The sequence below is a fragment of the Mytilus edulis genome, chromosome 6 (assembly GCF_963676685.1).
Source record: "Mytilus edulis chromosome 6, xbMytEdul2.2, whole genome shotgun sequence".
Lineage (NCBI taxonomy): Eukaryota > Metazoa > Mollusca > Bivalvia > Mytilida > Mytilidae > Mytilus > Mytilus edulis.
Window position 1 is genome coordinate 88,103,540 of NC_092349.1, and position 11,257 is coordinate 88,114,796.

Consider the following 11,257-nt stretch of genomic DNA (forward strand, 5'->3'; position numbering starts at 1 on the left):
AATGTAAAGACGTTACAGCCGATTCAGTGAGTGTGTAGGCAAAGGTGGTATCCTTGGTTACATTGCTTGCTAGCTGTATGGTGAAGTCATTATTAGGTTAGATAAACTACCCTCCTTTAAGAGCAGACTGGTCCGACATATAACCAATCAAACTGTCTGTAGGACTAGGCTACTTCCACAGAAGGGTAGTATACCTTACCTAAAAATGACTTCACGATTTAACAAGAAAGGTAACCAATGATATTACCTTTGTCTATACACTCAATTCAATCGGCTGTAATGCAAATGCGAAGTTTGTGAGACTAGGCTCAAGCAGCCCGTCGTTAGCATCCAGCTGTCAAATATATATACTCAAACGTACTTCAAATGTTTTTATTAATAAATAACCACTATATCACCAGTTTTCAATATATAGTTAAGCAGTCAAAGACAATATTTCATGATTTTTTTTAAATTTCATTTATGGTTCGTTAGTTATATAAAGGCAATAGAAATCGCTTCCAATATATTATACAGCGTGCAGCACGCTTTACATTTTAAAAAGTCAACAATTTTGTGTGTTTATAGAATCGTAAATAGTTATGATTATTTTTAATTGATGGCAAATTGCTCTATTGTGTGAAATATATAGCTTCCATATTCTCGGCATCCTGTGAAATAGTTCATGAACAGTAATAATTGTTCTGCATTAGAAGAAAAGAAAGTTGCACTCGTGCTTTTAACTCTTTTTTTGCCACACAAAACTGATTTTACAAAACATTCTATATCGGAACTAGTGCATTTCGCTTAATTATGATTAGACCAAAGGTTTATTTTTTGTATTCAAAGTATGGTGGACAAGGAAATTATTTATTAGCTTTAAAAAATTAATCCTAGCTATACCCTAACTTGTAATTTGGATCAAGTAGGCCCTATATCTATAGATTACGTTTTCGCCTAGTGCAGATAAAAGTATTTCCGCAGAATTGTTTTTATTAACTATGCGGTAAGGGTTATGTTGGGTATCCGACCTCAACTTGAGACCTACTTTAGAAGAAAAAAACTAAGCAGAACAACACCCTGGATTTTTTCTACTGTAAACCTCTGCTGTCAAACTTCCCTTTGCACCTAGTGCGGACAATTTTTATTATATTTTCGGTAAGGGTTGGGTTGGGTGTCCGACCCCGACTTTGGACCTATCTTTTAAAAATAAAATAAGCCGAACAGCAACCTTGATTTTTTTTCCAGTAGACATCAGCTAGCCTACCCAGCTCCCCTTTACACATTGTGCGGACAAAAGTATTGCCGTTGAAATGTGTTTTATAATCTTTTCGGTAATGGAAGGGTAGGGTGGTTAGCTTAAGTCCACTTGAAAAAAGAAGTGGACTCCAATGTGGTTTTATGCAGAACAATTACCCGCAAATCTATGGTAGTTTGCAAAAAATAATAGTATTCTTTTTATAATGTGATATGTAATATGTTGGCAAATAATGAAAGCTCGTATCTTAATTAATAGACATCGAAAGAAAGAAAAACCGTATGATAACCAATAAAAATCTCCCAGAGACTAACTAACATTGATTAATAACTAGTATGATAGTCTGGATTCAGGGTTCTTAATTTCTGTATTCTTTGATATTTGAGGCCATTTTTCTCTATTCTTTATACTTTTTGCCAATTATTCTCTTCTCTTTATATTTTAACACCATTAGTCTAGCTTTCTTGGTCCATTGTCTCTATCATTTATATTTTTTGTCAACTATTCTCAATTACATAATTCCCCATCAACGCCCTCTAGTTCAGGTCACCATATATATAGCCGTCACAAATACGCAAAACTAAAACCCTATAGGCTCCGAATGCCATAATAATTGAATGCTTGTCCAGGTTTGAATTGTGAAATTGCGGAAATTTGTTTTTTAATCAATCTATCAAGCAAAACACATTATCGTCCTCGATGTTCACGGTACTGAAAATACTGGCAGATGGACGTTGGTCATCAATTCTAATAATCTTAGATCGACCTTTCTAAACTTAAAAGTAAAGTTTACGCACCCGTGTCCAGATTGTTTAAGACTTTTACATCCGTCGACATTATCTTTGATTAAAATAGTATTGATCTGACAACCGCTGTGCAAGTATACTTTAACGACCAGGCTAGTTTTTTTGTCAGTTTTAAAAAGTAATTACCTCCCTTATAAGTGTCATGTGGTAACCAACCTATTTATTTGTACCATTTTTATGTATCGTAATATTATATTGTACAATTTAAATTTGTGATTCGTTTAATATTTAAATATGATAATTCATTCTTTATCAAAGGTATAACAAGGTAATTTGAAAGTCTTTGATTACTTTATCACCGTATTTCAATTCAGAAGTCATGCGGTCTATTTTGTCTACTTTATGTTGAAATAACACCGGAGTGGTTATATCGCCCCCCTACATTGGCACTATTTACAATGACTGTGAAACAAGAAAGGAAAACATTTTACATTATATATCTAAAAATAGTAAAATCGAAAACGAAAAACGGAAACACTTTTATTTTCATTTTAGTTTTAGTGAAATGAAAAACAAAAAATGAAAACACTTTCGTTTTCCGTTTTGGTTTTAGAAAAATTAAAACCGAAAAACGAAAACACTTTTGTTTTTCATGTTGGTTTTCGAAAAATCAAAAACGAACAATGAAAACATTCTCGTTTTTGTTTTGTTTTTTGTTTTTAATAATTCAAAATTAAAAACGAATGGACTCAAATGTACACGGATATCGAATGTTGAATGTTGAAAGTTGAAAATCGAATGTTGAATGTTGAAAAAGAATGTTGAATATTGAAAACGAATGTTGAATGTTGAAAACGAATGTTGAATGTTGAAAACGAATGTTGAAAGTTGAAAATCGAATGTTGAAAACGAATGTTGGATGTTGAAAACAAATGTTGAAAGTTGAAAATCGAATGTTGAAAACGAATGTTGAATGTTGAAAACGGATGTTTATTGTTAAAAACGAATGTTGAAAGTTGAAATTTGAATGTTAAAAACGAATGTTGAAAGTTGAAGATTTAATGTTGAAAACGAATGTTGAATTTTGAAAACCAATGTTGAATGTTGAAAACCAATGATGAATGTTGAAAACGAATGTTGAATGTTGAAAACGAATGTTGAAAGTTGAAAATCGAATGTTGAAAACGAATGTTGAATGTTGACAACGAATATTGAAAGTTGAAAATCGAATGTTGAAAACGAATGTTGAATGTTGAAAAGGAATGTTAAATGTTGAAATCGAATGTTGAATGTTGAAAACGAATGTTGAAAGTTGAAAACGTATGTTGAAAGTTGAAAATCGAATGTCAAAAACGAATGTTGAATGTTGAAAGTTGAAAATCGAATGTTGAAAACGAATGTTGAATGTTGAAAACGAATGTTGAATGTTGAAAGTTGAAAATCGAATGTTGAAAACGAATGTTGAATGTTGCAAACGAATGTTGAAAACGAATGTTGAAAACGAATGTTGAATGTTGAAAACGAATGTTGAAAGTTGAAAATCGAATGTTAAAAACGAATGTTGAATGTTGAAAACGAATGTTGAATGTTGAAAATCTAATATTGAAAACGAATGTTGAATGTTGAAAACGAATGTTGAATGTTGAAAACCGAATGTTGAAAACGAATGTTGAATGTTGAAAACGAATGTTGAATGTTAAAAACGAATGATGAAAGTTGAAAACGAATGTTGAAAGTTGAAAATCGAATGTTCAAAACGAATGTTGAATGTTGAATGTTGAAAACGAATGTTGAAAATCGAATGTTGAAAACGAATGTTGAATATTGAAAACGAATGTTGAAAGTTGAAAACGAATGTTGAAAGTTGAAAATCGAATGTTAAAAACGAATGTTAAATGTTGAAAACGAATGTTGAATGTTGAAAGTTGAAAATCGAATGTTGAAAACGAATGTTGAAAACGAATGTCGAATATTTAAATCGAATGTTGAATGTTGAAAACGAATGTTGAAAGTTGAAAATCGAATGTTGAAAACGAATGTTGACTGTTGAAAACGAATGTTGAATGCTGAAAACGAATTTTGAATTTTGAAAACGAATGTTGAATGTTGAAAATCGAATGTTGAAAACGAATGTTGAATGTTGTAATCGAATGTTGAATGTTGAAAACGAATGTTGAAAGTTGAAAACGAATGTTGAAAATTGAAAATCGAATGTTGAAAACGAATGTTGAATGTTGAAAACGAATGTTGAATGTTGAAAACGAAAACGAATGTTGAATGTTGAAAACGAATGTTGAATGTTGAATGTTGAAATCGAATGTTGAATGTTGAAAACGAATGTTGAAAGTTGAAAACGAATGTTGAAAGTTGAAAATGGAATGTTGAAAACGAATGTTGAATGTTGAAAACGAATGTTGAAAGTTGAAAATCGAATGTTGAAAACGAATGTTGAATATTGAAGGTTAAAATCGAATGTTGAAAAAAAAAAAAAAAAAAATTAAAATTTGAATGTTGAATGTTGAATATTTAAGTCGAATGTTGAATGTTGGATCGAATGTTGAATGTTGAAAATGGATACAAGAAAAAAAAATTAAAAAAAATTGAATGTTGAATGTTGAATATTGAAATCGAATGTTGAATATTGAAATCGAATGTTGAATGTTGAAATCCAATGTTGAATGTTAAAAATGGATTCAAGAAAAAAAAAAAAAAAAAAAATGAATGTTGAATGTTGAATGTTGAATATTGAACCAACTTGACATCCGTCTTATATTTAATCTGTTATTTTATCTTCATGTCAAAAACGATTTATATAATTTTTATCAAATTATATTTTCATCCCTTTTGACTTGTATTAAGTGAATAGTATTTTTTTATTTCAGGATTTTCAGAATCATCATGTGACATCATTGGTTGGACAGCTACATCGTCGTTATCTGTATCTCAGTCAACAAAATTCAAGGTCCAACATGGAAACAGAATATTCCTGAAACTTCGATGTATAAATGGGGTTCAATTATCTGGTTATGCATATAGTGGATCTTTAGTTGTTTCGTACATTCCACCAGAAATCATTGGTTCAAAAATAGAATTTATAACGGACACTGGAATAAGTAATGTCACCGGAGACCTGAGGGCATTAACATTCCGCTGGGATTATTTCAATGATCTTTCCGGGATCCAGTCGTATTTCCCTCGGGTGTCTAAAAATAAAACACTGGTTTCGGACATTCAAATTCCTAATAAAAATTACATTCGAATAAAAAATATCCACATGGAAAACAAGGAATCATACAGTGTTGATATCAAAGGAAAAAATGTTGGAAATATCAGTAGTACCGCCAATCATGCACTGGTTAAATGTGAACACACTAAACCATTGTTATCAGGTAAGGCATACAAACAAGAAAATTCTTTATTTGTCCACATTTTAAAGAAATTTACTTACTTTTAATTGTTGGCTTCCTTACAACAATATGCTTACATGTTTTCCGTATGCAGTTACCTCAGCGTGACCTTTCTAGTAAAAATCCGGCGATCATATACGCATGTGCGAAGGAAAACCCAAATTGGCATAGAGAGTCAATCAACATGAACGTCGAAATACTAGTACACGATATCTTATTACACATGTTATACACATGCTTATCTAAATATCCATGATTCTTTGTTGATTGTTTACAAAAGTTACAACCGGTAAACTTCGGCTTCAAAACACGACCATTAGTTAGCTACCATATATACTCAAAACAACACTGACCGAGTGAGTTATTTTTTGATAATTATACGAAATGGATGCGTAAAAATGGAGAAAATCGTGCACAGAAGAATACTTTTTTATGACATATGCATGCATCGGTTTGAAAATTAGATTAACATAATTTTACCAGTCACTCGGTACATATGACTTTAGGTCATACATTCAATTGTAATTTAGATAATACTAAAATGCAAATCCTAATGACAAAATAAATCGTATACAGTGTTGACGAATACATTTATGTCCTGATCGGTTAAATACTCTATCATGTTTCCATATTTGTTGGAACAGACTGTTCCCGTTCTGTTACAGACACACGTGTTGTGTGAATAGTAATCGTTGAAGTTGTGTTTTATTTTATGGTGCTCTTTGTCAAAACATAGTAAACTTTGTCCTCTAAAATATTTTTTAAATCAACCTTTATCTTGTGGATCTACTCTGTTAAAATTTATCTTTTTACATAATGCAGTTTTTTATTTAAGGAAAAGGATTTGACCATGGCACAAACTATATAGACTGGAAGGACGTGTTTAAACCTACATACATTAGTTCGTACCAGTTAGCAGTAGGCTCTTCAAAAGGAATGACAGATATTTTAATGCCAACTACAACGACAGAAACAAGAGTCGCCATTAATATACCGCGAGAGTATCATGAAATAAGAGGTATCGTGACTGCCACATCGATCACCGGACTGTCAACCACGTATCGACAAACAATTGTACTATAATGCTCAATAGAAATGAAATTATATAAAAAGAACTTATTTTCCTCTTCCACAAAGTTTGATTATCGTTAATGGACTATTTGTCACTTAATTGTAGAATATAGTTCCGTTCATATTTTTTATACAATAAATAGATATTGCTGCATATTGAAAACCAGTTTGTTTGCTTTATAACAGGCAAAATCAATCATGTTTAAGTCCTAAGGAACGATTTCATGAAACTTAAAATATAATCCAAGAATTAAACCAATGCATGCATATATACTAAACCAGGTCCTGGTTTAAGACGAATCTTTAACGTATTATCGACAACTATTATTTCATTCAATAATTGTTGATCCCAAATGTTTAAATTTTCGCATTTGTTTCTCATGTTTACCGGCTAGTGAGACGAATAACCAACCAACATGAAGCACGTGACAAATAAATGATATTTTTTTTTTTGTTCAGGCTTTTCCATTTGTTGACTAAATATTTCCTAAACATACTCTATTAATTAAAAGCAAAGTAAAGATTACTAGACTCAGTATGTTATATAGTACATATACACATTCGTGGATCTACAATTTGTCGATTCCTGTATCTTTGCAATGCACAAGGTCATGTTTTTCTCTTACTGTTTATGGCGTCTTTTCACACAATCCATTGGGTGTTGGATGTGGACGAATTGATTATTTAGTCTTAGATGCATGATTTGTTTTATAAGTTGTTAGTGGCGTTGAACTATAGCTAGCTGTCACTTAACTGCGAATACTCTCAGATATGTACATAGTGTCTTTTTGTTGTTGGGATGTACAAGTACCCGGCCACGTCCACTTGTATTTTTGTTCATCTGATGAGTTAAGCCTTTTTCAACTGATTTTTAGCTCACCTGGCCCACAGGGCCAAGTGAGCTTTTCCCATCACTTGGCGTCCTTCGTCCGTCGTCGTCGTCGTGCGTCGTCGTTAACTTTTACAAAAATCTTCTCCTCTGAAACTACCGGGCCAAATTAAACCAAACTTGGCCACAATCACCATTGGGGTATCTAGTTTAAAAAATGTGTGGCGTGACCCCGCCAACCAACCAAAATGACCACCATGGCTAAAAATAGAACATAGGGGTAAAATGCAGTTTTTGGCTTATAACTCAAAAACCAAAGCATTTAGAGCAAATCTGACGGGACTTAAATTGTTAATCAGGTCAAGATCTATCTGCCCTGAAATTTTCAGATGTTGTTAGGTTGCTGCCCCTGAATTGGTAATTTTAAGGAAATTTTGCTGTTTTTGGTTATTATCTTGAACATTGTTATAGATAGAGATAAACTGTAAACAGCAATAATGTTCAGCAAAGTAAGATTTACAAATAAGTCAACATGACCAAAATGGTCAATTGACCCATTTAGGAGTTTTTGTCCTTTATAGTCAATTTTTAACCATTTTTCGTAAATCTTAGTAATCTATTACAAAAATCTTCTCCTCTGAAACTACTTGGCCAAATTAATCCAAACTTGGCCCCAATCATCTTTGGGGTATCTAGTTTAAAAAAATGTGTGGCGTGACCCCGCAAACCAACCAAGATGGCCGCCATGGCTAAAAATAGAACATAGGGGTGAAATGTAGATTTTGGCTTATATCTCTGAAACCAAAGCATTTAGAGCAAATCTGACGGGGTAAAATTGTTCATCAAGTGAAAATCTATCTGCCCTGAAATTTTCAGACAAATCGGACAACCTGTTGTTGGGTTGCTGCCCCCGAATTAGTAATTTTAAGGAAATTTTGCAGATTTTGGTTATTATCTTAATTATTATTATAGATAGAGATAAACTGTAAAGAGCAATAATGTTAAGCAAAATAAGATCTACAAATAAGTCAACATGACAAAAATTTGCAATTGACCACTGAAGAAGTTATTGTCCTTTATAATCAATTGTTAACAATTTTCATAATTTTTTTTTAATTTTTGTAAATTTTTAGGAAATATTTTCCACTGTAATTACTGGGCCAAGTTCATTATAGATAGAGATAATTGTAGCAACAAGAATGTTCAGTAAAGAAAGATCTACAAACACATCACCATCACGAAAACACCATTTTGTCATGAATTTATCTGTGTCCATTGTTAATATGCACATAGACCAAGGTGAGCGACACATGCTCTTGAGAGCCTCTAGTTTTAGTTCGTTCTAATGTAGTACTGTTATACCACTGTACCAGGTTAGGGGAGGGTTGGGATCCCGCTAACATATTTAACCCTGCCACATTCTGTATGAATGTGCGTCTCAAGTCAGGAGCCTGTAATTCAGTGGTTGTCGTTTCTTTATGTGTTAAATATTTGTTTTTTGTTCATTTTTAGCTCTTTTCCCATCACTTTGCGTCCGGCGTCCGTCGTCCGTCGTCGTCGTCCGTCGTCGTTAACTTTTACAAAAATCTTCTCCTCTGAAACTAATGGGCCAAATTAAACCAAACTTGGCCACAATCATCATTGGAGTATATAGTTTAAAAAATGTGTCCGGTAACCCGGCCAACTAACCAAGATGGCCGCCACGTCTAAAAATAGAACATAGGGGTAAAATGCAGTTTTTGACTTATAACTCAAAAACCAAAGCATTTAGAGCAAATCTGACGGACTTAAATTGTTAATCAGGTCAAGATCTATCTGCCCTGAAATTTTCAGATGAATCGGACAACCCGTTGTTGGGTTGCTGCCCCTGAATTAGTAATTTTAAGGCAATTTTTCTGTTTTTGGTTATTATCTTGAACATTATTATAGATAGAGATAAACTGTAAACAGCAATAATGTTCAGCAAAGTAAGATTTACAAATAAGTCAAATGACCGAAATGGTCAGTTGACCCCTTTAGGAGTTTTTGCCCTTTATAGTCAATTTTTAACCATGTTTCGTAAATCTTAGTAATCTTTTACAAAAATCTTCTCCTCTGAAACTGCTGGACCAAATTTAACCAAACTTGGCCACAATCATTACTAGAGTATCCAGCTTAAAAAATGTGTCCGGTGACTCGGCCTACCAACATAGATGGTCGCCACGGCTAAAAATATAACATAAGGGTAAAATGCAGTTTCTGAGTTATAACTCAAAAATCAAAGCATTTAGAGCAAATCTGACATGGTGTAAAATTGTTAATCAGGTCAAGATCTATCTGCCCTGAAATTAACAGACCAATCGGACAACCCTTTGTTGGGTTGCTGCCCCTGAATTGGTAATTTTAGGGACATTTTGCTGTTTTTGGTTATTATCTTGAATATTATTATAGATAGAGATAAACTGTAACAGCAATAATGTACAGCAAAGTAAAACCTAAAAAGAAGTCAACATGACCAAAATTGGCAATTGACCCCTAAGGAGTTATTGTCCTTTATATAGTCATTTTTTTTTTTAACAATTTTCACAAAATTTGTAAAATTTTACTAACATTTTCCACTGTAACTACTGGGCAAAGTTCATTATAGATAGAGATAATTGTAAGCAGCAAGAATGTTCAGTAAATAAAGTAAGATCTACAAACACATCACCATCACCAAACCACAATTTTGTCTTGAATCCATCTGTGTCCCTTGTTTAATATTCACATAGACCAAGGGGAGCGACACAGGCTCTTTAGAGCCTCTAGTTTTGTACATAAATAAGGCCGTTAGTTTTCTCGTTTGAATTGTTTTACTTTGTCATTTCGGGTCCTTTTATAGCTGACTTCATATGCGGTATGGGCTTTTCTCATTGTTGAAGGCCGTACGGTGACCAATGCTTGTTAATTTCTGTGTCATTTTGGTCTTTTATGGAGAGTTGTCTCATTGGCAATCATACCACATCTTCTTTTATATTTAAATGTTATATTGTGTTCAATTTTTTGTTTTAAAATCAGCTTTCTATTTTAGTTCTACTTTTATTTTGTTATTCCAGAATTTTGTGTCGTGTGTATGTTAATCGCTACGTTAGTATTCCTAAATTCAAAATTCTAAGGTTGTTTGAAGTGCAACATCCAAGAGATTTGTAAAATATTGTTTTTGATTCACATATAGTATCTGTATTAACTATTTACAATAGTGTGAACTAATTTGATAACGTATATAAAACAAAAAATACGATGATAAACATGTTGTGTGCAATATTTCACCTTTTTAAAACGTTAGATACAAAGCAACAATAGAAACATTATTTTCAAAAAGGTTCATATTTTGATGTTTGTTTTATCAAGGTTTAGAATGTTTGCTTAAGTACTTTTAAACAAAGTATTTGTCAATAGAAGTTCAAGTGTTATTGATATAATTGATATAACATAATGTTAAACAATTTTAAACTACGTCAAACACGAATCTTCATCGCATCTCAGATGCTCTGGATACACAAGTCTTAGATACATGATTATGGTTTAGTTGATTAGCATTCAGTGACTGTTTGTACTAGCATGTCTATACTTCGTGTCTTTTATGTTTTGTGCTGTGTATTGATCTGATGATTTTAATTTTTAAAGTTTGTTTTTTTTATCTTGTGCTGTTTCACCACTGTCACAGGTTAAGGAAGGGTTGTACATCAGGCCGTTCTCGTTTTAATTGTTTTAACACTTGTCATTTTGGGAACTTTTATAGTATGATATGGGATATGGTTTATGCGCATTGTTGGGGGCCGTATAATGAACTATAGTTTATATCCCCCTACATCCTTTATGTATAAAAGAAAGGATTCTTTTCAAGTCAAAGCTATGATGGAAAAGGAGTATTACGCATGAATTTGTGAAATAAAATCACTATATGATCACAACAAACCTAGCAAAAAAGCCTGGTTCATTTGACAAC

The 11,257-nt window shown here is 32.5% G+C and overlaps 1 pseudogene; it reads left to right on the forward strand.

Annotated features, from left to right (window-relative positions):
* LOC139526730 (uncharacterized) overlaps positions 1-6,607 on the forward strand; it is a 39,933-nt pseudogene extending 33,326 nt beyond the window's left edge.
* Positions 6,608-11,257: the final 4,650 nt, after the last annotated feature.